This window comes from Dromaius novaehollandiae, chromosome Z (assembly GCF_036370855.1).
Source record: "Dromaius novaehollandiae isolate bDroNov1 chromosome Z, bDroNov1.hap1, whole genome shotgun sequence".
Lineage (NCBI taxonomy): Eukaryota > Metazoa > Chordata > Aves > Casuariiformes > Dromaiidae > Dromaius > Dromaius novaehollandiae.
Window position 1 is genome coordinate 33,946,290 of NC_088132.1, and position 25,218 is coordinate 33,971,507.

Sequence of the window (25,218 nt, forward strand, 5' to 3'; positions counted from 1 at the left end):
CATCATAAATCATTCCTCTTGTTGACATGATGGTACTGGCAAAAGTTGAGATGCACAGTGTGGACCTGGCCTCCGTTTCCCTTGGTCACTATCTATGTGAAGCAGCAGATCAGCTCGTATCACAGTGAAGCCAGTCAGTCCCTGGCTCCAGCAGCTGTCAGATTTCTTCACGTTTTACTGGATCCAGCTGTCAGATAAAGGCAATTAATTATTCTTAAGTGGTTAAATGACAACCATAGTCACTTGTCCCACCTGCTGTAAAAAGTCTTATGTTTCAGAAAAATCATTTAGTATTCTTTCCATAGTGTATACATAAATCTGGACCAGGAAATACAGCTGTGCAGTGTGTTCCCTAGATAAGATTGCTTTTGGTGATATGATGGTCTTTGGCAACATGATCTCTTTAGTCAAGATTCCACGAAAGGGGAAGAGAATTAGGTGGGGATGCATCAACTTATTTCCTAATGTGGGAATATGAAACTATTATCTGGAACCTGCCTTGAATATGAAAGGTTTAGTCTTTGCAAAAAGCATGGCCTGATGCAGGGACAGTAAATCTTCTGGTATGATTTGAGCATGTTTTATAGGGACTTCCTTCAAAGGAGAAGGATGGACAGAGCTTTCCTGTTGGGTATTGCAACTAGCTGAACAGTCAAGGCTTGTTAAAGTCTTCCCTCAGACATGATACCGTGTATAATATTTCACCTGCTTCTTTTTGCTTAAAGGTAGCTGTTGACATCAGTTTTCTTTCTCTGCTTAAATACAGCCTTCTGTATTTAAGAAGCAGCTCTTGCTCTAGGCAGGGTCAGAGCTAAAAGTACTTTCTAACACCTGAAACTTAATCCATTTGCTTTTAGTCATCAGTTGTATCCCACTCCCCACTGGGCAGCAGCAGATCCTGAACACAGTAATGGATCTTACTGTAGGAAAAAGGTGGCCCTGGTGGTGCCAGATACTTTGTGCTCTTGCCCTTTTTTTGAGATATCAGTTCCAAAGAGCTTCCTCCCACCTCCTTTGTTTTCTGAACCTTGACATGGAATTCAATAATTTTGTTTTCCTCTTATCAGGGGTTGATTAGAAGCAAGATAGTCTCATTTCCTGCAGGAATGGAGTGAAATAGGATCTCTCTGATTTCTGTGGACCACTTCTGATCTGTCGGCATTCGATAGGTTCGTCCTCTGAGCCTTGCTGCTTCAGAGAAGCACGGCTGTGGGCTGGCTCAAGCACTGCGGGAGCCTCTCTGCTAGCAGTGGTGGAAGGGGCCGAGGGAGACTGCGCTCTTATCTGAGACATGCCAGCTAGGGCAGGGGAGAGGAGCGCCTCTTGACCTTGCGTGCCACCTTCTGAAGAAGGGGACCTGTTGCCTTTCTAGCAGTGTTTGGTTGCTATTCTATCCAGCTCCCATAATGGTTTGGAAAGCACAATTTCTAGAAAGATAGGATGCTTGAGATTGCAGCTACAAGATGGAGGGCATGGGGAAGCTGCAGGAAACTAATCTCCCACTATTGAAAGTCTCATGGTTTTATCTCATTTCCTGCTTTTTGGGAAATAAGTGATATTTGCTTATGGCCCTTGGTACTGTCACTATATGGTTTGTAGTGTTCCCTATGGTACGCAATAAATCATGCATCATGAACACTCTCACTCTAGTTTTTTCATTGATTCATCAAGCTACCTGCACTTTTTGCATGTTATATTCCAGGTTGAACAGCTGTCCAGAAACACCTGCATCATCTCAAATACTTAAGCTAGATTGTGTCCCAGTGACACAGAAGTTAAACTCATTTGTTGCTGTTCTCTAGTCAAGGACAGAAGGGGAACTGTGGCCACTTCCCCACTGGTTCTGCGTTAGTGGGGGGTGGGTGGACGAACAACTTAGTTTCCAGGGGAGAGAATTCAAAAGAAACCATGTGTGGAACCAAGATCAGCAGTGAATCAGCCCTGAGAACTGTGATTCAGCTGTGGTGCCCCGTGCCTTGCTGAGTGTAGCCTGATGCACTAACTACTTGCTGCCAAACTGTGCTCACATGGGGCTGAGGGCAGTACATAGTTATGCATGCTAGCTTTGTCTATATTTGTAAGTTATACAGTGCAAAAAAAATGTTCCTAGGCACTGGAACCTGACTATCTATGCTCTTAAATTGTGAAGAGTCCGGCTTGCAATGTCAGCCCTTGCCAAATAGCGCTCTCCCAACCAATTGCCAGGTGCTTATTTGGAAGCTGTTGTGGGCCAGGGACCCTGTCCAACAGGCAGTTTGCATCCAGCCATCTCCTTCTGGGAAGAGAAGACTAACAGTATGGATTGAGGCCATCCTGTGCCTGTTGTTCTCAGTGCCAAAGAGTGGGCCTTCATGCACCTGACTTACTGGGATAGCTGTAGCTACTGTCTTTAGCTTCCCAGCCCACCAGGAAAGGGTGAGATAAGCTGGCAACATGAGTAAGGAGGTCTCCGGTGCCACCTCCTCTCCCATGTTCCCTGGCAGGAACACCTAGGCCACAGCTCTTTTATTAGTTAGTGAGACTAAAGGAAAAGCAGCTTAACTTTCTTGTAAAATCCAAAATAGACTTTGAGTGTAAGCAGCAGGCTGGAATAGGTGAGTGAGTATTTGTCATTGCAGCCACTGTGGCAGGAGCCTGCTCCAGCGGAGGAGTCCGATGCAGCCCAGGAGACCTGCGGTGGCTGCTGGAGGGGACCCAGGGACTCATGGTGCAGGGGATGTTGCAGCAGCGTGGGGCTCGTGCAGCTCCATCAGAGCGCAGGGGCAATGCACAGGCATGGGAATAAAACACCTGTGATAACTGGTGTTGCAGTGATGGGCATCCGGAAGGAGAAATGTGAATTTCGGGGAGTTCAACTGTATTGCTAACATCAGCTTTTTCCCATGGCTGTGCTGCCATTCGGCAAGGCTGGCTGCATGCGGGTGAACCCGCTGTCCTTCCGCCCTGTGCTCTTAAGCTGCAGACTTGTTGACAGTAGTCTGTGATGTGTGCATTACACAGCGAAGTCGCCGTCATCCTATCTGCTTTAACTTGCTGCAAAGCATTTTCCTGTGTCCTCTTCTGAACACATTAATCAAGCCATTTCCCATGGGTGAAATGGCTTTCTTCTGTGTTTTTTTTTCCTCCCCTCAGTGGGAGAGGGAGGATCTATACATGCATCTTATTCCCATCAGTGTCTAAATAAAATGCAAGTAAGGAGTATTGTGAAAACTCTGCTGTGTAGAAAATCACTTTACAGAGATAAAAATGAAAGTGTGTTGAAGCACTACATGATACAGTCCTCTGCTTTGGACTGTTTTTACTTGCTCTATCCACTGCAAAGTGTATAACTGGTGTAATAAGACAGTAATGAAAGGAATGACATAGGGAATACTGTAGTAATTAATAGTGTGCCTAGTGGTTAGAATTCAATGTGATATTTGCATTTTGTTGGGGAGGCTATGAAAACAGCAGAACATCACTTAATGTATTCCACTATAAGTTGAAAAACAAAACCCAGCCTTCTGACTTCCCTCCCCAAACAAGCAAAGTACCTATAGGAGTCCCCCCACTGAAAAATGTACATTTGCGCCAGCCCAACTTTCTGGCACTTGAGTTATTTAAGTTGAATTGCTTCTGATCAGTAGCATAGCTAGGTATATGAATGATGAGAGAAAAATACCCTCAGTATTGAATTTACTTTTATAAAACTTGTAAACACCAGTAACAGTTTGAGTTATAAAGCGCTCAGTTGCCAGCTGTTTGTTCCCCAGTATGTAAATCTTGCTATAGTTAGAGGAATATCTTTAAAACTCATGATTTTTCTTTCATTATGTTAACTTTAATGAAAATGTAAGACTTCACTTCATTTTTCTGTAATACTCTGTTCCAGGAGCATGTCCTTCATAGAAGTGCACCTTGGTTGTGATTGATTGGTTGTTTGCTGTTTGTGATAACACTTTGGTGTGATTAGACTGTAATGAGGCAAAACATCAACTTGCGATGGAAATTGATTAAAGAAATGCTTCTGTAAATCAGAACAATTTACTTAATGTGCTTAAAAAAAACTTTTTCAGAATGGATGGTATATTTGTCCTGTCACACTTATCCAGGTTTTCCTACCCATAGAAATGAAAGAACATTCAATCTCCTATAAGTTAGAGGGCATTAGAAATGAGTCTGTTCACAGACTATATTTTTAACAGAATTTCATTTTAGAGGCTAGGTGAAAGGGGGAAAGGATCCTCTTCTATATAGACTAAAAGAGGACAACTTCTAATTTCTTTTTTTAATGAAAAGTCTTTATTGGACCTAGAAAATGAGACAGCTCTCTGATATTCTTTCTTCAATCTTCAGTCAGTCTTGAAAGGCAGATTCTTTCGTGTATGTCATGGCCCAGCCCCACCAGGGAACTGCTTGGTCCTCAAAGGTGGCCTTCTTGCAAATGTCATTGGTACAGTGACTGCAAATGACAAGGTTTTGTCTTGTGTGCTTAGTTTATTTTTTTTGGGGGGGGGGGGGGTGTCTTTCATTTTAATGGCAGCCCCTAACCTAAGGCACTCCAAATGCCTTGGACTTGAGTGTTACCTGTTGTGCAGTGATGCATCTGTGTGTGCATCACTTCCACGTTCATGGACGTGCTGCCAAAGTACCAACAGCCACAACGTCCCAACACTGGCTCAGTGTGCACCCACTTATTGCTTAACAGTAACTGCTGGTATTCATGGTATTGAGGCTTTTGAGGTCCTGCCAACCTACTCTAGTGAAGGTAGAAAGTTAACTTGTCTGTCCTTTCTGGGAACTCGGGTACTGATATACATCTTTGTCTACCATCAGAATAATATAGTTAAAGACAAATACAAGCTGAAAACACACAATGGCTCTCACGTCACATTACAAATAACTGGGGGAGGGGGGTGACCAGATTAAACCATGTTTGTTTTTTGGAGTAATTTGTTGACAGCTGTGTTCTAAGTAAAACTGAAAGCTTTTTGAAAAATATAAGTGTATTAGACTAGTATTCCAGAGGGTATTTATTCAGAGCTGGCTAAAAGCTTTTTGGATGAAACAGTAATAAGCTACAAATGACTCTTCAGCATTCTCTGTGGCATTTTTCGTGGTAATATTTTCCCATCTCTCAAGTAATTCAAGGAAATTCCCTTCATGTTGCCCCCTTACTAACACTGAGAGATTTGAGTTTGAACAGAAATCTAGAAATCAATGCTTGCTCTTTCAGCTCTGCAGGAGCTCAGCATCTCAGGAGAAGCACTCGTAGAGGTGCCCATCCAAAATGACGTGCCCTTCCTTCATTCCTCAGTGATGTGGGGGGCAGACAGCCACACTGAACGTGCCCTCCCGATGCCCAGGGTGGTAACGCAGTGGGTGGAAACTGAGAAGCTGAGTTTGTCTTACCAGTGTCCTCCCAGATACAGAGACAGTGATCAGCCCTGGTGAGTCGTGCAGTTACTTTTGAGCAGGGGAAGAGAACAGGTATTGAAAGAGAGCGTCTTCTCTGGGTGTGGATTTCAAGCTATCCGTAACCACTCCAGAGGAGGTAGTGGTGCGAGCATGATGACAAGGTCCTGAAGAAGCTCTCTGCTCCAGGTGCAGTGATAATCAGAAGCCAAACAGGATGTGTGGCCAATACAGGAAAAAGAAACTGAAGACAAAAAGAAAACTTTAAGAGGTACTAGTTGCTGCCCTGAGACATGGCAGCATACATAACCCACTCGGAGGACAAATTTTACGGACTGGAAAAGGCTTTGGAGGAAATGCATTAAAAAAAATGCAAGAAAAAAAGAAAAGCAAGCAAGAAAAAAGCTTGTTTTCATTCTAAGTCCCCCAAGCAGTAACCACATCCTCTCTCTCTCTCCCCAGCTGCTTTTCTTCAACTGCCCAAGCAGTGCAGTTCATATGGGTAATGCTAACATTTGGAGTGAGAATCTGTCACTTGGCAATGATGAGGAAGCACTTCCTCCTGACCTTTCTCTTTGTGTGTTTTAATAATTTATGGCTGTGAAGTTTGTTCAGCTGCTAGGTTGGGGTCCATGTGCCACCTTCAAGCCCTGATATGTCTTAAATTCAGCAGACCAAGTACAGGGCTGCTGTATATCACTGCAGACAGCGAGGACACTGAATGTTGCCCTCCCCCTCCACCTACACACTGTTACTTGCTTTGGGGGATGCATTTAAGAAAAATAGCCCTTAAAGCCAGGTTATTTGCTGGCCTTGACTGGTTGTGGAAGGGCATATGAAAAACTTCTTCCTTCTCAAAATTGTTAAAGGTGATAGGCTACAATGTCACTTCTCCCTTATGAGAGAAACGGGCTGCAAGCACCCTTGCGGTAGCAAGCAGCAGACTCCTTTTCAAGCTGATGACTTGTCCTAAGCTTGGTGGCAGGCGATAGCAGAAGCCAGCACTGTTTTACTGTCTTGCAGTTTGTAATCTTCGGTAGATGATGTAGTTCTGTAGCTGAATTACTTAAGTGTCTCCTTGCCTTTGCTCTATTGAAGATTCAATTAGTCACCTTGCTGCAGCTGACTTTTTTGCTAGTGTTGCACAAACGTGTGGCGAGGTCATCAGTCAAACTGACAAAGAGGTGACAAGACTAGATGATGATGTTCATGCTGTATGGCAACTTCTCACTTCGGGGCATCTTTTTGGAGAGAAAAAGTGCTTTGTAGCTTTCATTTAGCTTTTTTCACTCCTTTAATCATTTTTCTCTTTACCTCATTGTAATCCCCCTCTCCTCCCTCTTATCTTTGGCTTAATTACCTTCTTGCGTAACACTTCAAACCACAGACACGTAGAAGGTATTCCTGAGCTGTCGAAAATGGGACAAGATCAGCGTCAACTCTTAAGGGCTGGTACAGAGTAATCTAAATATTTCCCATGGTTGTCCCTCTGGCTGTCTGTTCACTTCATCCAAGCGTTAGTAGTTTCAGGGGTCGTGGCATAGATGGGTTGTCAGCCCTGGTGGCAGGGAGCGACGTTGCTCAGAGCAAGCCTATGGGGCCATGTCGGCTGGAAAATCTCCAAAACGCGGTCCCTTCTCATCTGGGAGGAGTGCTCGGAGGAGCTGGCGAGCCTGCCAAGATGGGAAGGGGGTTACAGCAAATATCAAAGCAGGAGCTCGCTGCTGGTGGCAGACAAAAGGGGCCCAGCTGGGCTGCAGGGGCTCGGCAGAGGCGGCAGAGCACCCTGATGTGGCCGTAGTCCCGCTGGGAAACACGCGGCCGGCTCCTTCTGCTGGGGGATGGAGCCACAGCCTGCAGAAGGCGGGACCTGAAGCCAGGGAGATCGGCGTTACAGAGGAGCGAGGCGCAGCGAGCAGGGGGAAAGCAGGGTCCGCGCGGGTTATCCCAGTGGTGCCGATGGGATAAATCACTGTCAGACTCTGTACAGGGTAGCCTTCATCTCAGATGGGCTTTTGTTAAATAATATTGTGGGATGAGACAAATGCAAAAAAAGCATTATCTTCTGCCTTCCTGTTGATCCTGTTACATGCTCAAGCAGGTAAAATGGTGCTTAGTAGGCTGTGTATAGAAGAGTGACCATGACTTCCAGTTTCTTACACTTGCGGCAAGGGTCTGCCTATTTTGGGGAGTACTGGTTTTGTTTTCTTTTTTAAAAAAACCCACTATTTTTGTGGGGCTAATCATTTGCAGCTGTATCTGCACTGAGAACTGATTCTCTGCAATTTTCAGTTTTGAAGAAAGTCAGGAGGGGCTATTTTGGAGGAGTGGGCAAACTGGTACATGCTTTGGAAGGTCTTAATGTCAAAAAAAATTAATACAAATCTGTTGTGCTGTTGTCCTTGTGAAATGCTTGCATGCAAAGTAAAATAGCAGTTAAAAATTCAAAATGTGATCAAGCTTCACAAATGAAAAACATCCTGTAAACTTTTGCTTCCCAGCTGAGTCACCTTCATTTATTTATTTTTTTAATGTACCAAACTCCTCTTTGATATTTGTAACAAAACCCACAAAACTCCACTAATATTTAGCTCTTCTGAATAATCTTCCCACATAAGAGGGGAAATTTTTCTTGTGGTTTTTCAGTACATGGCCTGTTTTGGTTAAGCACCTCTGTAAGTTTTTTCTTTTAAGTCTGAGGCTTTTTCATGAGCTTGCAGGTGGTTTAGAAAACGTAGTGCTCTCCTTTTAAGTTTCTCTTTCTGGTCTGTGATAAAAGGGAATCTAGAATCTTTTCTAACTAGCTTTCTTATAACTAAGGAGAGGCTTGTGTGAGAAACAGAGAACATCAAAGGCGAGAGGAAGTTAGCTCAGGTGCATCACTGGCAGATTGTCTGAAATGTGGAAATTCCAGGCTGTGCTACCAGTTGAAAATAATGTTTCATTTCCAACGCCCCCCAACTTCCTTAAAATAAATAAAATGAAACTAAGCTTTGGAAAGTGGTGTCATGATGTTAAACAGAACTTCAAACTAAAATCTGAGGCATCAATTTGGGCATAGGTATTGGGGGAACTGCAAGTTCTGGGATGTGTGTTAATTATCCTACAAAAAGCTGTATGCTTTTTTTTGGGGGGGGGTAGCTGGAACGAGTGTACAAAAACCTTGTGAAGCTCCACAGAAACTGCTATGGTGCCGTGTTGCTTTGTTTACTGTGTTGTTCAGTGTCTGCTTACACGAACTTGCATTTTTGTGGGCCCCAGAAGTTTATCTGACTTTTTCATTAACACCGAAGATATGCTGCTTAGCACACAACTATTTACATAGCTTCTTTTCAAAGCAAAAGTCCTGGCAAAAGCACAGAAACTTTGATCAAGCTAGGACCACATTCCCCCTCCTAAACTGTGAAGCAATATTGATGTGTGTTATTAGAAGCCAAATTATTCCTTGCAAATGCAACTTCTTAAAATAGCGTTTGCGGACTGGTCAGGATTTCTGTACGTTTTCTTTTATGCTATGCGGGCTATGTGTATCTGCATGTTCCCTATTCCTGTGAAGTGGTTGGCTTCATCTCTTTCTGCTTCCTCACTGAATGGCGCTTTCTTTTTCAACAGATTGAATAGGTTTCACATGTGAAATGATAATCCAAGGCAGAAATGAGAAAATATTTTAGGATTGCTCTGTCCAAACTCATTCAGATCTCAAGCAATGAATTCATATGCAATTCAACATATTAAAAACTAACTTTCTCTGAGAAGCCACCTTCTTTTGCCTGCCCAGGAGAGTGGCAGGAGAGTCGCTCATATAGTCCACAGTCCTGATATTTTATCCTCTCTGAAGCTGCAAAGCCAAAGAGTGAGAGCAGCAAGAGGTCAGCTATGCCTTAGCTGTGCCTTAGGGCTCTTGTGAGACCAAGAACACCTTGGTATGAGCCTCATTCCTGAGGCAAGTCAGAGTAACCTACTTGGATAGCTTGACTGTAGTCTTCAGGGCATGATGTTGTAACCAAGTTGGGTAAATACAGGGCACCCTTGCCGTTCCCAGGCCCTCTGGCCCCACCAGCCCTCAGAAGGGGGCCAGATGGGTTTCAGGACAGCACCGCTTTGGCTCTCCCTGTACAAAGGAACAGGGCAAGTGAGGTGCTTTGGGGCATTTTGGACCCATTAATCTGTGGAAATATCGTGCCCTGCTTAGCAGGTCTTCCTATCCTACTACTGACCTTTGCATTTTTAATTAGTCTATTGCTTCCTCAGTTGGAAAGTACCATCCAAAACCCAACCGGACTGGGTCATACTTGTAGACATCTTCCACCCGCACAGCACTGGGGCAAGTCTTGTATTCTCCTATGCTGCTCTCTTCTATTAAAAGATGAAGGCCACTCTGGTCCCATTGCAGGTGTTCTCATGCCACAGTTGGCTACAGGACTTTGAGCTGTAACTTTAACAGACAGCTGGAGGATGTTGCAGGGGTCAAATGAAATCAATAGTGAATGCTGCATTAAGCATGGGTGATATCTGCAAGGAGTCTGTACAACTCCAAGCAGCAAATCCCCTCTTAGGAACACTGGGTTCAGTCGCATAGCTTTTTCTGCTGAACTGTTCTAAAATATGGCACCTTCCCCCCGCTGCAAAGTGCCACTGAGAAGAGCTCAAGCTTTGGTGCCTCACTCAGGGATGATTAACTGTGCTTAGTGATGGCAGATGCCCATCAGCAGCTTTCAGCTGGGTCAGATTAACATGCCTCCAGGCAAATATAAGAGAAGCCTATAAAAGCAAGCAGCTGCATTTAGAAGTGAACACTGCTCTTTCAAGTATTAGAAGAATGTCAAAGAGATGAAGCACTTGTCCTTTATACAAACTAGCTGAAAAGGAACATTTTTGGCAACAGCCTCCTTGCAGCCCTCTGCTTCATAATCTGTTGGGCCCTGAGCTTCTAGCTGGCATTTTGCCATGGTCATGAAAATTGTCCTTCTCGATTCTGTGTTCAAGAACAAGAAAGTGAGATTTCTTGATTTTGTAGATCACTGGAAGAAAAAAATACTTTGCACTGAAAAATAAAAGGAGGCCTGGTCTTCTGGGAGCTGCCTCAGGGAGGCTGTGTATTTGCAGATGTACGGCTAAGAGGAATTTCCCTTTTCTATAGCAAGTAAAGAAAAAACTTCTTTATGACCTGTATTAATATAAATCTCAAAGCCATTTCTTAAAAAAAAAAATCCATTGATCAACACCTTCAAAGGCAAGAAATTCAAAGATTGACTGGCTCTCTCTTTGAATCTGCTGTTGAAAGTCTGAAGTGTAACATAATGCTAGCTGTCACACTATAATACTTCATTCTAGGGGCTAACTCTACCACCTTTAATCAGGGTGAGTCAAATCTTAGTCTTCCAGAATGTGCATTTAAATCGCTAGATACTTGGTTTGTCTGCTTGAAAGAACATTTGTAGCAGAGGAAAAGGGACTCTATCTGCTTTTTGCACTCAGGCAATAAAAGTTGGGTGAACCAAACTAATAAAGTGTGCTTAGCTTTTTTGTGGACTTAGCCTCAGTGTGCTTAGCATTTCTGAGGGCAGATCCTCAAGTGTTTTTTTTTACAAGTAGCATTATGCTACTTTAATACTTATTCATTTAAGTGTTAGTAAACAAGTACATGCTAAGGATCAAGTTTTCAATTGTAAATCAGAACACAGTTTATTACAGTACTTCTAAAGGTTTTAGAATTAGCTTTTCTTTCTGATACCTAAGGGAGGATTGATGCTATGAAACTTCAGGCATTGAGTTCAGCGTTGGGGTAGGGAGCTAGGTTACATTCATAGGCTAGTGGGATGTTCAAAGCACCTGAGCCTGTTTAAAAAACCCAAAAGGGGCTGCTGAGAGACTTAAATCCAGCATAGAGGCTTCTGGCAGACCCGTATTGAAAGCACAGAGCCAAGCATACCACCTACTAAGAAAGGACTGAGGGTGAAAGGAAGCCAGAATTAATAGAGCAGGGAAAGAGGACGTACCTGATGTTAGAAGGAATCCTTCAAAACACTGAACTGCTATCCAAATAAAGAAAACAAAAAGAATCATAAACTCTGGCAAATTAAATGTATAAACATAACTGCCCCAAAAAAAGAGTTTGAGGAACAGCTCACAGAAGTTATAAATCTTTCTTCAAGTGTGTCAAGAACAGGAAGCCTGCCAGAGAGTTTGTAGGGCCAATAGATGATACAGGTATAAAAGGATCACTTAGATGAGATAAGGCTGTTGCAGAGCAAGTAAATAAACACTTTGCGGAGTAGAAGAACCTGGGGAGATTCCTGGCTTGGACCTGTTTGTGTGGGACTCATCAGAGGATCAGCCCCAAATTGAAGCGACTCTAAAAGCAGTGAAACAAACTGGGAAAAAAATGCATGTTAACACACCCATAAAGGCAGATGGTATTAATCTAAGCGTTCTAGGGAAGTGTGGGGTGAAATGTCAGAATGGTTAACGTTGGTTTGCAACCTCTTGCTCAGCACTGCTTTTGATAGCTAGTAAATGTGACACCAGTTTTTAAGATGGGTTCCAGCTGATGTCTGGGGAACTACAGGCCTGTGAGAGATGCTGGAAAACTAGTAGCAACAATAATAGTGGGTGCACAGACAAATGAGTTACTTGGAAAGAGTTAATATGGCTTGTGTAAAGGGAAGTCCCACCTCACAAACCTATTTGTTCTTTGAAGCAGTTTGCTGAAACATGTCAAGTATGAAAGACCATTTGATATAGAACTACTTGGATTTCTGAAAGGCTTTTGGCAAGCTTCCTTCACCAAAGGCTTGAAAGTAAACTAGATAAATAGTCTAGGTGTGCGAGGGAAGGCATAGATAAATAATAAGTTAAAAGGTGGAAATAGAGAAGGGGTAAATGGCCAGCTTTGACATTGCAGACAGAGCACTGATGGAGCTTTGCAAGGGTCTGTGCTGGCATGTGGGCTGTCCGTGTTCAGAGATATTTGTGCCCATCCTTAATAAAATGATGACTAAACTGGAAAGAGGATATTGTGCTATATGAACTTTTGACTTGACTTAATACTGCCATGTTTATCTTAGGTTAGGAGCCAGCTCTTCTCCATTGCTTTTATAGGGAGTTTTGATCTTGTGTGGAGTGTCTCCACACCCTATAGGGAGTGTGGATTTTGGTGGCTAAGCTTGTGTTTTTGTGTCAAGGAATCTACTTGGCTCATCCCAGGTGTCTGCAGTGTCAATTTGACTTGCTCCTTGTTTGACTTGAAGATCCTCATTCCCGCTCTTGTTTTTTTGTTGGTAGGATAGTTTGCTCTGGGATACCTCCGGATGGAAAGTATGGGCTCATCATGCCAAGTCTCAGCATCATGCCGTGAAAACTGCTCTGTTGGGCTGTGACAGTCTCATTATTTTGAGCATTTTGAACTCAAAAGCTACAGAAAAATTATGCTTGAGATTATTCTTGGGATCCCAAGGAGACCTGGGCAACTAGCAGCACTCTAGAAGGTGTGAGCCAAGAGCAGTGTTTACTCTCAAGTTGGTCCGTGCTATTTGGTGTGAAGGCCAGAGAGCTCTCGCTGGCGCGGCTCAGACGACTAGACTCAGCTCAGTGTGAGCCTGGCATGAAGCAGAGTGAGCTGTCCTCTGCTGTTCTGGGATAGTGATGGTGTCAGACCTCACAGGGGAAGGCAAAGTAGGGGCCAGATGTAATTCTGAAAGACAGGGGTGTATTTATCATGTATGTTATTGTACAAGAGCAATTCAGCCATTAAAAAAATAAAAGGGCTGGGCTATAGGATGAAATGGGAATGTAGCTGGTCAAAAATGATCTGTAAGGGAGTTCTGGAGTAACAAGCAGCTGCTCCCGTGGGCCAGTATAGAAGAAGTACTGTAGCTGACCCAATGCCATAATCTTTGAGGGCTTCAAATTTCTTCAAGAACTTTCATTCAAGAGAGCAGGTTAATTTTGTACCACTCTCATCTTTCCAATCTTATCACGAGTGCAGTATCGAACTGAATTCTGGTGTTTTATGGAAGATATTGCTGATCTTCAGTGTTTTGATGATTACTGATTTTGTTCATTAGTATGCTAGGTCTTCAAGTTCATTAATCTGTGATGAAACTACATAGTGATTCTTTGAGATTTGTAGTTTCTGAAGTGTTGAACTCCTAAATATGGCTTCAGGATAGATTTTAAGAGATTCTAGCTTTTTTCTGGCTGGATGAAAATGAGTCCCAAAAGTCTGAAAGAGTATACCATAACTTCTTTCTTTTTTCTGACATAACGCATAGTCATGATACTGAAAAGGGTGAGGGTGAATAACACTAAGAAGAATTTTATGTCAAATAATAAAAACTACTAGGAGACTATAGGCTACTCTAATGCAATAAAGATGACTGGCAGGAGGTGGGCAAAATGTAATCTCCAGCTGCTTGTTATGCTTGTATATTGGAATGAAATAATACAGAACTGGGTAGGAATGGCAATGATATATTAAAAAATTCTAGCCATGTTAAAAAGGGGTGCTGCTTTTAAAATGAATTACAGAATGAAACAAAATATCCTTGCAGAGTTGCAAATATAGAGTTGCAAATATTCTCATTGAATAAGATACTGCTTATAGATGACACACAACCACCACAGTGGATACACACTTTTTTCTCCTAGTAATACAGGATATGAAGAAGCTAAATAGCTGTCTTAATTTTTTCTCTGGGAAACGAAACCAGAGACTGATTGCAAGCTTCCCTTTAAAGAGTCTCGGGAAGTGTTGAGGATTCCACACAACCTTGTAATTATTGCTTAGGCCACTTTATTTTTTTTTTCCTTTCACTACTAAAGCTAGTATACTTTAGATTGAAAAATGAAAAAATAAGACTTTAGGGATAGATTAAAAATAGACCAAAAAAGAAAAAAACAAAAAAACCCCCTGCAACTCAACGTGGTAAAAATACAGGAGTGTAAATAGATTGGGAGTTCAGAGCTCTAGGTTCAGTTCGTATTTCTGCCACAGGCTATTTTGCAAGAGTCAGTGACTTTTAAAAAAAATTCCCTGTGTTTATCTAATTCTAGGGTCATTAAAATCAAACAGTATTTTGGATATCATTGTTTTGAATGTATAAGTCAGTGCTGACCACTCTTGGAAAATCTCACCTTCAGTGTCTGTGCCCAACTTCATTTGAAAATATAATAGCAGTATTTACTTTTTCTACTCCTGATCTCTTTCTCTCATTTTGACCATGAGCTCAGATCTCTGAAAGCAGCTAAAAACCCAAGTCTTCTCGAAGTACACAGCTCCTGAAGTAACCCAGAATTAAGTATCTGACACTCATGAGGATCTAGCTGAAGCTCACAGGGCTGGATACAGTCTTTGCTGCACTTTGCTATGCTTTGCATAGTAGAAAGGCAATTCAGTGGCACTGCAAAATTGGATGTACAGATCTTTTTTTAAAAAAAGACAAATAATCAAGCAGTAGGTTTTTGGTTTATTTCTATGGTTTCTATTTGTTGCTGTACAATGACTGACGCCGACCTTTGATATTCACTTTACATTCATTTCACCCATTTAGAATGACAATAAGACTCTTCTTATGCGGGAGGTAAATACTGTGAAGTTTCATTAATGGAGAGGATGTTCTCTGATTCACCCTTCCACAAATTCTTAGCAGGTTTGATAGGAAGCTGAATTACTTTGAGGCATGATATTGCAATGAGTCACTAAACAGTAGCCTGTACAGTAGTAGGAGTTCACAGGGCAAAATGATTTAGTGGTGACGTAATTATGGGAACTGCTCGGCAGAGTGGTGTTCGTACTGGTCCAAAAGGTGCAAAAGCCATGGAAACAACTGCAAAAAAATCATCAGCCCAGTAAAATGGCTTTCACCAAATTACTTGAAATTTGTGGTCTAGCTGCAGTTTGCTTGATATCTGGCCTTTTCAATAAGACTTAACTGTTTAGTTCAATTGGGATTTCAACTATAGTTTCCAGTATGGAGTCAAAGAAATATGTGAGCATCCATATGATGAACACAGAAGACAAGACAGACAGATCACCTTAACTGGCACCCTGATAAAGAGCTCAGCTGCTTAATTGGGAAAATGTTATGCAATATGTTTCATGCCATATTTCTTGACTCTCACTAATGAGATCACAGGATATTTAGTCTGTTTAAATGACAGTTTGGTCTTGCCTGTCTCTAATTGTCTGTAGTTTTACAGTTATGAATAGACATTTGCAAGCACAAATTTTCTTTTGTGTGGCTCTGCTCAGTTTGCTCTCCTTCTGTGCTTGACTGTTAATCAACCTACTGTAATAAGATTTTTATTTCAGACACAAGTTTTAAAATTGGACAGCCTCAAATTAGGCATTTAAATGCAATGGACTAATTTTCAAATGTCTCACCAGCCTTTGAGGCAGAAGAGCCTGAGCAGGCCCAGCTATGGTCATTAAAAACATCTCTGGTCCTAGTCGCCTGCTGCAGCCTCCTAGTAATGTTCACCACCTCCTTTGCAGCGGTGTCGGGTAGGATGTGCAGCTGTTTTAGGCTCTTGGTAGCATAGCAGCACAGCGGCCCTGGATCAATAGTTTAAACTAATATGCTGTGCTGCAAACTGGGGTGACTAAAGGAAACACAAGTATCCTGATTTTTTTTCTTCTATCATTTCCATGGGTACAGTAACAAAATCACAATGTCACCACAGCCTGGCTTAATATATCAGTGCAGTTGAGTGTAGAAAAATATCTACCCTCTTCCCCTCAAAATACTCCACCACTCACCCTTGGTAATGTTGCTGTGAGAAATGGAGAGGGTGAGTGGCACTCGATAGGCAGCGTTCAGCAGAATCGTTCCCTGCTTTACGGTGATGTAACCGAGAAGCGAGAACCGAGAAAACTGAGTTCATGAGAGCAGACTGGTGGGAAGGAGGGGTCCGGGGATGGGTGTTGCTGTTTTGGCACTTGACAGCCCTAAACTGCCTGAAATGCTATTCTTGGCCCGAAAAGCCAGACAAGTGCGTCCCAACGAGCGCTGCTCTGTTGGTCAGGTCTGTCCACAGGCTTGTGACACGGCCGGAGATGTTGTGTGCTCTCCCTGTCCGGAGAGCAAAGTGCTCGTATTGCTTGCACGAGGCCAAGAGGAGACCGGGCCGTCATTATATCTGTTTGTGTTCAGGCGTAATAAATAATTTCCAACTTCTGTGGGATGGAGGGGTCAGGGAAGGTATCTTTGGCTGGTCACGTTGAGTGTGGGAGGCACGACACATGCTATATGGCTGCTGTTTTACTGAGCTGCTGTGCTTTGGCACACATTAATGTAGTGTTTAGAAATTTATAACAAGAAACATCCTACTGGCCAATTAATATGTTCCTGTCCTTTAAGGCTCCTCTCTCTAGGAAGTACCATAGAAACCACAGAAATTGTACATGCAGCATCTGTGCGAAAGATGAAAATAATGATGGGAAAAAAAGGTTAATTTATGGTGATGTATCTTTTATGTATTCTTCTGGTTTGTCATTAATTGAGAATTTTTTAGATGATTGAAAAGCTACTCCTATTAGTGCTGGACTTTATAAGCTTTAGGAAAGCAAGGAGCAATTTAGACTCATGTACTTGCCAGGTCTCTGCACATTGCCGCTTTGCGGTGATGTTAAAGTACTTTGAAAATAGCTAGCTGAACTGTACCTGTTTTGTTTCTGAGCAAAATTTTTGGTAAAGCAAATACTATTACAAAAGCTGCTGCCCCCCCCAGTAAAGATATGTTCCTGACTAAATGTGACTGAGGTGTTGGAAGATACGGTCCGGGTGCAGTCTTTCCAATTGAAAAGGGCTTCCTGGGAGCGGATATTAGATCACATCTGTTGGCAGGGAGCCCAGGGCCGGGCTTTTGACTCCAAGCAGGATTACACTGGAGCAGTGTTGCTGCTGTTTCATTTGCATGAGGAAGCCAGTGCAGCTCCAGAGTCAATGTGGTCAGGTACCTATATCAACCAGATATGATCTGATTGAATCCTATCTTTTATCAGTAAACTTGACTGAAGGTGGCAATGGAAACATTGCTTGCCTGCTTGCAAGGTGATTTCCCCATGCAGGGAGCAGAGAGGTCCAGGAAGTGCAGGGAAGTGAAATTTTCATGCGTCTTTGTTGACCTTAGATAATTTAGCATGGTTAAATCCAACATCCCCTCACACAGAGAGGTCCAGAATCTAAATAGCAGTGTTAGTCATCTTTTTGCAGCACCTCTAACATTGCCATGGATTGGCATATTTGTTTTATTAAAACATATTTGTTAATAAGTTATTACATCCAATGCAAATGACTCAATCGGAGAGCAGCATTTTCTCAGCTAGTGTTTCATCAGATCTCTAATGAGGGCTGTGTGCTTAAGAGATGGATTTCTGCCACACATCACTGCAGGAGGCAGAGGGAAGAGCTGAATTTCAGACGCAGTGATTAACCATTGCAGAATAAACCAAAGATTAAACCCTGAGAAACACTGATGCAAGACTCACACAAAATTGCACTTGGCACAGCAGTTGCAATCTGATGTCAGGGCAAGAAATTTGATAGCTAAAAATCTGAGAAAGGGGAGGGGGTGAGGGGATACGGAGATGGGGTTTTCATTACCAGATACCTATATAATGGCCATCTAGCTGTTTTGCTTTCTCATATGCCCCCACGCACATACCCAGGACATGTGACATAAGATAAACTTTACGTAATTCATGGATGAGCATGCTGTGCTGCGCTGGATACGGCGCTCCGGTCTTGTTACCTCACAAGCTTACTGAGAGCCTTTCCAGCCCCAATAACTAATTAGCCAAATGGCTAACGTGTGCCTGGCTTATCTGTGCTGTAATGAATTCGGTGTGCGCAGCCTGGTTAAAGCTACCAATGCCTGCTGAGGGACCTAATGCCGACAGGGAGGCGGCTCTGCTCAGAGCCAGGGCTGCTCTGAGGAGAAGCAGGTGATGAAGATTGCCATCTCCTCCTAACACCTAGCTCGCTTAGAGTACAGCGTGGCCAAGCCCTGAACGCACAAGTGCTGCTGCATCCGTTCTTGGCATTACGTGCCAGCGCCATCCTGATTTAACCAAAACTCCTTCTGAGGAAGAAGTTGGAAATTGGTATCAGACTAAATGCAACTTCAAGCTTGAGCCACTTCAATTTTTCCTCCAAGCTTTGTATGCTCACACTGCCTACTTTAGCTCTCCCAAAGGCTGGTTCTACATGGTAATTGAAGTGGAGTGATCTTATTCAGTATATAATCCCTTTGGGTCAGAGATGGTTCCAGTGTGCCTTGCTGTACGTGGTATTACTGGAGTTAAAGCTGGAAATGTTGGTCCAGGGAAGGTGTTTATGGGAATCGGGGTTGGCTGCCTGCAGCAAGGAATGGGAATCTTAGTGCCTGCTGTCGTGTGCTGCATATCCTGAATTAAAGGGTGCTGAGAATTAAAGGCTCATCGCGCAGGACAGTGGCTTTTCTCTTGCATGGGTCTGCTCACCAGCAGGCTGGACGTGAATGCGTGTGTGTTTATTATGCTGCACTCTTTAATGAGCAGAGGTCTATTTTATTGTATCTATAGTGCAGTGATATCCTGGTCCAATTCCAGGGAAGCCAGTCCTTAATGCTGAGATAATAACAGTAGTAAGATGATGTCTCTTGAAATCCTCAATTCCTTGGAAGCTACAGTTTTAAATGAAAGATATTTAGCCACCTTTATGACATACCATGCAACTCTCTTGCATCACGCAACTCTTTCCATCTTTGAGTGCTAAATTGCCTTCCATACCATACAGCCAGTATTCTTTAGGCAAGAAGTTTCCATATTTGACAATGATTATGTGGGTTTTTTCTTCCAATGTGTGCAGTGCTATATTCTGTCCAGGCAATCAATGTTGTCTCTTCTGAGCCTTGGAGGAAAAAAATGGTGGCTTTTCAACTCTCTCATCTTTCCTAACCAATTCAAGCAATTATTTCCTAGGGCTTTTCTATACTTAAAATGCCCTTTTCCCCTTTTATTCTTTAATACCTGCCTTGTGTTAAATTACAGCTTATAGTCTTGAATTGCCTGTTATTGTACAGATATCAGGGATATATTATCCTGCTAGCAGGCAGTCTGGAGATATCTGAGGGAGCGAGTTCCCCGATTCTTTGGTCACTCTTAAGGATTTAAACCTCTGTGTGCTGAGAATGAACTCTGAATAGCTGTTCAGAAATTTCACGGGAAAAGTTTGTAATTAGTAAAACTTAACATTCTTAAGTTTGTCCGAGTTGTATAATAAGCAAAAAATAATAAGCATGTCTAGAGGTTTTCCTTCAGAAGGGAGAGAGGATTTGTTGGAAAAGCTTGTTTACACAAATTGGGCTTTCAGGACTAATTTTCCTATAAACAGAGTGTAATTAGGAAGCATTCCTGCTCGGGAAACGGCTACTCTCCAGGGCTGCGTGGCACAACATGGAGTGCCAGAACGCTCTCCTTTAGCTCTGGCCCAACGCTTCCAGAGGGCTAGAGCTCAAAAAGGAGAAATCAAGTTTGAAATGAGCTGGAATTGTAATCCGTGGACGCGCAGATCGGGAGTCTGTTGCCTAAAGGTAGGCACCTAATGCTCTTTGAGAGGTGACTGCGTCTTGCCCGGAGGCTCTGCAGGCCCTTCTCCGGAAGGGTGCAGGGGTCCTGCACCATCTGTCAGCCCCATTCAGATGTCTCTGCTACCCCCCAAAATATAAAAAGAGATGCCTATGTTTCAGCAATAGTATCCCACTCAGAGGCACTTAGTCGCTTTCTGGAGTTTGAAAGTGAGTTGATGTGTCCTCGCATACAGAGCTGTGAAAAATGTGCAATTACTACATATGTGCTTGAACACAAATGATGTCTGTACTGTGTTTTTATGCACAAATTCAAACTTGCTGCACACCCTTATAGGCCCTGTTAGGGCTGGCAGATAATGAATGCAGACTTGCCACAGGTGAAACTGATTTTGGCACTTACACTTGGTTTGTAACAGAATAAAAGCATATGCTCTCAAATACAAATGAATGCACCATGTTAACCCCACAACTGAGCAAATTTTGACCTCAGAAATCTAGATAATCTCTCTCTTCTTCTGTGATGATAACGTGTTTCTTGGCAGTAGAAAAAACAATGCATCTTTTTGGAGTCGACCAACACTTTTAAGAAATACATAGCTTCTTCCAAAGAAGGTACTGGTGACAAATGCACTCTTCTGGCCTGACATGCTATCAAATCTGTGTAAAGCTGGAGAACCCTTTATTTGAAACATGAAATATGAGCAGGATGTGAGTTAAAGCCACAAATCTCAGGTCAAGATTTCAAATGCATTCACAACTTTGGGAGCTTTTGGTCCAGCTCAGTATGGCGACGGGGGGCATTCAGCACATGTGGGCTGTACAAGCTGGCTTAGGCCCCACTGAAGGTCAGGTGGACGTGGCAACCAAGAGCTACTTTATCTTCCAGTCCCCAGCAGCACAGTTCCTTCCAGTGTGGCTGTAGACTGTCCTGTGGTAGTTTTGGAAACTCACACAGCACTGCATAGAGCTAGGTAAACCTATCCTTCAGCAAAATCTTAATTGGGCTTTTAATACTTTATTGATTTGTGGAGTTTTCAGACTTGGGATCCTCTTGACCGAACATGGTTCAGTCCTCTTAAAAGCTGTATGCTCATGTGTGAGATCCATATTGTGGATACTCAAATACGTAAGATCTTTGTGTTTTTTCATTTATGCTTCAGCAGCCAAATGATTAAAGAGCTGATTCCTCTTTCAAGTCATTATCTACCTTGGGATAACTGATTGCAGTTAGCCTACGAATAGGGGTATGAGGAGACTCCTTTGCAGAGTGCCTGTATCCTGGTGGCAGGAATGAAGTTATGGAAGTTATTCTTACAGTGCACACTTAATTCTTGCACTGATGCATTAAAACCACTTCTGTTCTCTTCAGACCAATTGCATTAAATCTAAATGTCACAAAATCCCACACAGTCATTTTAGGAAGAATGATGGGAGAAAGCAGCTGGCAGCAGTCTCTTCTGCCATAAGTTAATGAATACCCCAAATCCTGAGGAAACTTCATGAGGGTAGACAAAACAGCATTAACTGAAAATGGGCTATAATTCAAAAATCTGCAAGGTACACTACCTGATGATCAGTCACTACCCACGTACTGTGTATGAGCAGCAAAAGTCAAACGAAAGGCTTCCTTTGAAGCAGAGCTGACAAATTTTCTCTGAGATTTTTGTGGCTTTCCCTTCTACAGTCTGTATTGCTCCTCACCAAACCCTTTCTTATTTTTTGATTATGGCGAAAAGCTGATGGCGGGCCTTGACAAATGTCATGTCATACCCATGAGCTATTATCATCTTTCTAGTGTGTGATATAGCTGCCTGGGGTAATCCTGCCTTTAGACTGTGACTTACCAGAGCAGAATTAGGTTGCTTCATGTATGTACAGAGATTACAGAGATCCGTATGTTCATGCAGGGATGGGATCTTCTGGTGAGGTGGGAGAAAAACCATTTCTCAACTCATACTGTGCCACTGGCACTACACAACAGTGGCTTATTTGTGCGTGCCCACAGAGAGGGAGAGAAACATAAAAACTGCAATATGCTAAATTAAGCAGGAATCTGTTTGAGGAGGCTATTGCTAAATGTACATCAACAGGGTTCCCCTGCTATGAATAACCCTTGCTGCCGTACCTCAGAGGCTCTGGGTTCCTGTTAATGCAGTAGCTAGTACTTCAGTTACATATATCCTAGCCAAAGGATGTTTTGCTGCATTCAGTGTGCGTGCTTGCACCAGTGCTTACACGTATGTGAACATCCGAATGATTTGGTCCAAGATAAAAATTGGCTTTGATAAGGAAGGATAATGGGCATTACAGAGGGCGTATTCATAATGGACCTTTGGAAAGGGAGGCAAACAGTGTGCTATCCCTAGTACAAACAGGGAAAGTTGGGTACATTTCTCTTGGTTGCACTGGATTACATAATTCACCAGAGTTAGTGTCTCCTGTCATGCCTTCTAGTATGTTTTACACATTTATTCCAGATTGGGTATGAAGTGTTTCACCCCTTTTGTAGCTGGATAAATGGATTGGTTCAGCTGATTTAACCTACTGAATTTCTTTCTTAGTTTGAGATGGCAGCGGCACAAGCTTTGCTGAAAGAGGTCCACAGTCCCTGACCAAGAGGCTCAGGTATATCTGCTATCTGTACATTTTTGACAAAGGAGTCTGTGTTAACAGCAGAAGTGTTTAAAGCTTGGGTATAGAATTATTATGACCATTTAACTTCCAGCCATGTGCTTGGCTTTCCAAGGGATCAAAATCTCTCATTTCAGTGAAAAACACAATGGAGTCTGAAGTGATTAGCCTTTGCTAATCAAGCCACTTGTTCCAGTCTCATACACTGCTAATATTCTGCCATGCTAATAACATTGCTTCTTAGCCACCTGTTAGAACAACTAGGAATATGCACACATACGCACACACACATATATATCTATATATAGCATTTTCTTTTGATGCAACCATTGTCAATGGGCTCTTTTGTCCCAAACAGGATGTATTTCTGCTTATTGGCTGTGGTGCAAATAAATGCTGAGCAGTGTTGCAGAGACACAACTGGGAAATTATTTCCTTAGCACACATCAGAAATTAACACTCGAATAATTATTTTTCTCTTCTCATAGCTGTCTTGGTGCAATGGCGAGGTGTGTCATGTTTGCTTTTAAAATGGGTGAAAATGGGACCATTGGACAACAAATAGGCATCTTTAACATTATTCTGAGTTAAAACCTTCTTTTAACAAATAACAATAATGAAAATAACATTTTTAGAGGAAACTTCTTCTGAAGGCATGGGTGGGTCTCAAAATAACAACGGTTTTCAAAGGGTTACCAGCTATTCTGTCTCTGGAAAGAAGTCTCTGGGCTCTCAGCAGCATCCCTGCTTTGTCTAACGGAGAGGCCCCTTTCCTGGGCTGGAGAACCAACCGAGACTGGTCCAGCAGTGCGCAGAAGGCTTGGTGATGGTCATTAAGTTAAAGATGGGAGAGAGCTCAGATTAGAGGGGAAGAAGGAGGGAGAGGGGAGGCCCAAGCTTCACTGTCACAGGATTTAAGCCTGACTTATCACATGAACTTTTACCTCTGCAGCCTGCCTGGCAGGGCAGGTATGCCTGGCCTGACTTTGTGCCCTGGCTGGGCCGAGCTTGGGTTGCTTCATGCCTATCCGTCCCTGGCTGCCTGCCGCTGTCATGTTACTGTAATGTTCCTCCAACCTTTGTGTCATTACATCAGGGAACCGAAACACCTTGAACAACCTTGGCCTCAAATGCCTAGCTGCTATCACACTTGCTCCAGCACTTGGCAGCCTCCCGTGTGCCCCGCGAGCCAGAGCGGGGTGGCCTGGCCCTCTGTGCTCCTCTGCCGTGCCAACTGGAGTCAAAAGCAAAGATAAACCTTTCTGTGATGCTTAGGGAACTTTCAGTCCCTGACATAAAGGCTGGAGTAATTGGTTTTCTCCCTCATAGTAAAACAGTGCAGGAAGAGAGACTCTTCTTTGAGCTGCACATAGGGAAAATACAGATTTTGTGTTAACACCTTATTCATTGCAAGAAATTAGAAAACAGGTGATGAGTTCTTGTTAAATGATCGGGGTAAAAGAAAGATGTTGATAACTTTGGCCAAGTAAACTGTAAGAGGATGTGGGACACCACGTGCTACAGGAGTTTGAGGCCAGTTTTTGAGATGCTGTGAATATAAAAAGTAACTTGCTACTGGGACGTGGAGTGAGGGTAGGGAGGCAGAGGGGAATATGTAATGTGCACGTGTTTGAACTTTCATTGACTTGCAATTCCTCTAAATACTTGGGGCTTGCTTCTAAATTGTAACCTAGTATATACCTGAAAAGCAGCAAATAGTGTTTTTAATAATTAATGTTATCTTCCAAATTTGAGACTTCCAAAAAAAGTGTGGCAGAGAGATATGTCCGGGTTATTGCCACAATCCCTACTGTTACTTTGCTTTCAAGCTGAGCGGAGAGGAGCGGCTCTCGCCCTCGTACGCCACCATCCAAAGCGTCGCAGCTGACTGGGTGCTACAGCGTCAACATGGGGCAAAACTTTCTGTCTTGCCTAGTCTCGCAGAGGTACGGTCGCCATCCCGGTGGCCTGCAGCGGGAGCCGAGCTCCCTCGGCCTCGTGGCCGGCGCGGTCCCGTTCGCGGAAGATGCTCTTCTCTGGCCTGGGGGCTTGCATGGGGCGTCAGGGCTCGGCTGCCACTCCTGCGAGGGGCTCCCGGGGCTGCTGATGAGAGGACATTTGCTTTACGAGCCCCGTACGGCCCTCCGCTGGCGTAGGATTTGGGAGCCACGCTGCTGCCTTTAAGTAGTGGAACGGAGAAAGCTGTGGCATCTGGGCTGAGTTTTTTTGCCCTTAATACATAATGAAATATTTGCCTTTATAACATTAAATAGGAGAATGCTTCCAAAGCATGCTGTTTTCTTAAGATACCTGTTACATTAGATAATTCACTATTTCCCATTTAAATGAGCTGGGTATGTTTTACCTGCCGTTTCATACTTCAGTGCCTTTTCGCTGCATAGAATGAGTTGCACGTGCAGCAGGTTCACTGAAATATAGGATGAGCCCCAGACTCCAGATGCTTTTGAAGAAACTTTATAAAAGATAGAAGTAACAGTTCCTAGAGGTCATACAAAAATGCCCTGGTACTCTTAGTGCTTGCCCCGATTTTTTCCTTGAGAAACTTATCCTGCAGTGAGACTTATCCTGCAGTACTAGATTCCCCCCATCTATCCAGGTGCC